The 3987-nt window shown below is 37.9% G+C and overlaps 1 pseudogene; it reads right to left on the reverse strand.

The window, feature by feature from the left end:
* Nucleotides 1-289: 289 nt before the first annotated feature.
* Nucleotides 290-409, reverse strand: LOC115898957 (annotated as a pseudogene).
* Nucleotides 410-3987: the final 3578 nt, after the last annotated feature.

Genomic DNA, 3987 nt, shown 5'->3' on the forward strand with positions numbered 1-3987 from the left:
AAAAGAAATCCAAGTAAAATACAATCTATGTTTGTGTTTCATTTTGCACTAATAAGTCAGAAAAAACCATAATTGTCAAAATAATGTTAATTCTGTAATCTTGGTTTCTGAATTAGTTTCTGTAAGAGATGTTTTGTTAAAGTCTAGTACATTTAAAGTATTATAAGTCAATTTGTTTGTTTTCTGGGAACTTAACATTTAATTCATATATGTACTTATGTTCTCTATTCAGAACAGTGCTCCTTTAATTTACGTTTTTATTTTTAATATATAAAAAAAATTTTTTTAAAGCCAACAGCAGCTTATATTCCCAGGCAGTCTCCCATCCAAGTACTAACCAGGCCCCACCTTGCTTAGCTTCACGAGATCAGATGAGATCAAGCACATTCAGGGTGGTATGGCCATAGACTAATTTAATATCTTATAGTAAAAAGTTTCACAGATTCAATGAGATGTAAAGGTCTTTCTGAATTACAGCCACACAGATTCACAGAGAACTTATAACTTCAGATCTACAACTTCAGCCACAGATCAAGATTAAACATAGAAACACAAATATTTGCCAATCCTGATATCAAAAAACTATTCGTCTTCCTGGCAGCATAAATTTTGAATTGACTTGAAGACAAAATTGGCAGACAGACAAAACTCATAAGGGAATTCTGTTGTCTTTTGCCTAACAGGAAATAGTCCTTTATAATACATTACTATTAATCTATATAACCCATTAATGCAGAGATTGAATAATCATGCAATAATACCAGATTCCCAGCTATTGCTGCTACCAAATGGGAATAACCTAGTGGTCATGTATAAATTAGAAATAAAATAATAACCCCCAAAATAACCCAGGAAGGAGAATAACAAATGAAACAGTGTACAAAGTTAAAGTTCATTGGTTGCTTTGATTTACTCTCAGGGAGGCAAGAAAAGACCTGCCCAGGCATAAACAGCTCAAGAGCTGGACTTCTTCAGTAAGTTGCTTCCTAGCTATGTGATCTTGAGCAAACAGCTTAACTTCTCCCATTCTGTTACTCCATAGGGAAGTTGTGTAATTAAAATATAATGATGAACATGAAGACATTTAATAAAACTGTAAAGTGCCATACAAATGTTAGTTATAAATATAAGAATCAATATGATCAGTACAAGATATGACATTAACATTAAATATGGATTTATATTATGTATTAAGAATTTTATTTTTTCCTGCTTTGTCATCAAACAGCAGAATATTTGCTCTTGGAGTTATAGAGTGCATAGTTAAAAGACCTAATCTAAATCTGTTATTTTCATTATAAGTGAGAAAACTAAGGCTCAACAGAGGTTAAATGATTTCTTTGAGGTCATATAGCTAGAGTAGTGGGGTGGTGTGATATCTAGGACACATTGGTCTATTCTGCTTCTATTCTAATGTGTCAGCTAGAAGTTGTTTTGTAAACTATTTTTAGGGTTTTATTTTAATAGTCAATGTATTTCTTTATTAGTCCACATATAAGAAATGGTCTCTGTAGCTTATTGTGCTTTGTGGTATAATTCATAGCAAATGAGGCATTATAGTCTCTGATTCATGTGTAGAAATCTTAAAAGTCTTGGATTTTTTTTTTTTTTAAGACAAGTAATACTTTTGAATATTTGAGTCTTTTTATTTCACTAAATATTCACATTTTATTCTCTATTTGGGCAGAAAATGATTATGCTTGTTTCATTATTCAACAATGACCTTTCTATATTTATTGTTATAAAACTGTAGTTTCACCGTTATCATTAATTTTGTTAACAAAAGACCATGAGGTCTGCAAAGGAAAAACAAAGAAGAGTTTTCTTTTTTCTTTTTTTTTTTTTTTTTTTGAGACAGAGTTTCACTCTTGTCGCCCAGCCTGGAGTGCAATGATGCGATCTTGGCTCACCACAACCTTCGCCTCCCAGGTTCAAGCGATTCTCCTGCCTCAGCCTCCCAAGTAGCTGGGATAACAGGCATGCACCACCATGCCCGACTAATTTTGTATTTTTAGTAGGAACGGGGTTTGTTCATGTTGGTCAGGCTGGTCTCGAACTCCCGACCTCAGGGGATCCACCCGCCTTGGCCTCCCAAAGTGCTGGGATTACAGGAGTGAGCCACTGCACCTGGCCACAGAGTTTTAGTTTCTAAAAAAACAATCACAGCCTCTGTTGTAAACTGAAGGCATGCTATCGGGAAAGTTCCCACCCCAGCCCTCAATCAGGTCCATATGTGCAAATGAAGAATTCAAACTCTTTCAGCTCGACTAGATTGAAGACTGCTGACTACCAAATGGGTAGTTTTCAAACCAGAACCAGAAGTCTCTGTTGGATGCTCCTTTCAGGCTGCTGGTGGGAGTTTTCCTGCCACTGTGTCTCAGCTCCAATTACTGGTTACAGGAACTGCCTTAGCTCAGAGGCTCAAACAGGATGTTCATCTGGGACTGCCCTGTCTGGGAACTATTTTAAATTTTAACATGTCAAAAAATGTCTAAAATACAGAGAATTCCCAAAGCTATGACAATCAAGGCAAAAATAAAGTAAATGTAAGGGCTGAGCATATTACTCATACAGGCCTGGTCTGGAATCCTGGGTTAGTTGTCAACCTTATATGTTGTCTTCTTGGCCTGGAGATGGGGTTTTAGTAATCTGAATTTGGTATTAAACACTGGCATTGATGTCCAAGATTCTTCAGGAGTTGGTGCCATTTTTAGGTGAGATATATGTATCCAAGAGTCAATACACTGTAACTTGGCAGCACAGAGATTAACAGTACCTGAAAAGAGTTCTTCCAACAGGGCTGAAGGTAGTCTTTCAATTGATGTCTCTACCAACGTACATAATCACTAGGCTGCAGGCTGCTATGCTAGAGGTCACCATCTGATTTGGGCCTGTAAAAGGATTCCACAACCTGGTGGTGGTTAGTCTTTAAAGCTCTGACAAGGCCTTGGTAGTAGGTTAGGAAGTCTCCCTGTAACTGAGCAGGGAAAACATTTCTTCAGCCAGGTACACGAGCAAACCAGAAACAATCTCAAAAGGGGAGAGACAGTGTTTCCTAGTAGGTGTGGATTGTAAAACTAGCAATGTCAGTGGGAGGGCCTTATGCCAGGGCAGGTTAAAAGTACTTGGGTTCTTCGCAAATTGGGTTTTTATAACCCCATTTATCTATTCAACCAGCCCCAAAGATTGGAGTGGTATGCATAATGAAAATGCTGCAGAATGGGCTAAATGTTCCAAATTTTTGCTAATACTTGGTCAGTTAAATGAGTTCCTTGGTTACTATAAAGGGAGTTACTTGTAGGGCTGTAGCTTCAGCAGCTGCATCATCAAGATGATTGCCCTTACTGTCTTCAGAGTTTTCAGGGGCGTGTCCTTGGATCTTGATAATGGCAAGAGATAATAGAGCCTGAATAGCTTTTAAAAATGTCAAAACAAAAATCTTTATTTTTAATAGGTTGTCTGGAGGAGGTCAAAAAACCTCATTTTTCCCAGGGCATACGAAATTATGTGCAACCCAAAGGCGAATCTACCATCTGTATAAAATGTTAGTTTTGCCTGCAGCCAGCAAACAGGCTCATGTGAGGGTATGCAATTCTGCTTGTTAAGCTGACCAGACTGTGGGTAGGGGGACCTATTCAATAGTCTCTGCTAGGGAAACTATGGCATATCTTGCGAGGTAAGAGCCAGCAGGGCTCTTGAGAGAAAACCCGTCAGTGTACTAGACAAAGTCCAGGTTGGGTAGAAGTATTTCCTTTGGGTATATGCTGGGTAAAAGGAGGGTATCTGTAAAACTGACACAGTCACAGGATGTCTTCCATTGGATATGGTAAAAGGGTTTTAATAGATTGCAGTGGGCAATGGCTAAATTGGGAGAAAAAGAAAATAGTATCTCATAGGAGGTCAATCGGCTGGCTGAAAGATGTTGGATATGATGAAAAGTGAGGAGGCTTTCAATGGAATGAGGGGCATACATAGTGAGAGGGGACT

This window comes from Rhinopithecus roxellana, chromosome 7 (genome assembly GCF_007565055.1).
Source record: "Rhinopithecus roxellana isolate Shanxi Qingling chromosome 7, ASM756505v1, whole genome shotgun sequence".
Lineage (NCBI taxonomy): Eukaryota > Metazoa > Chordata > Mammalia > Primates > Cercopithecidae > Rhinopithecus > Rhinopithecus roxellana.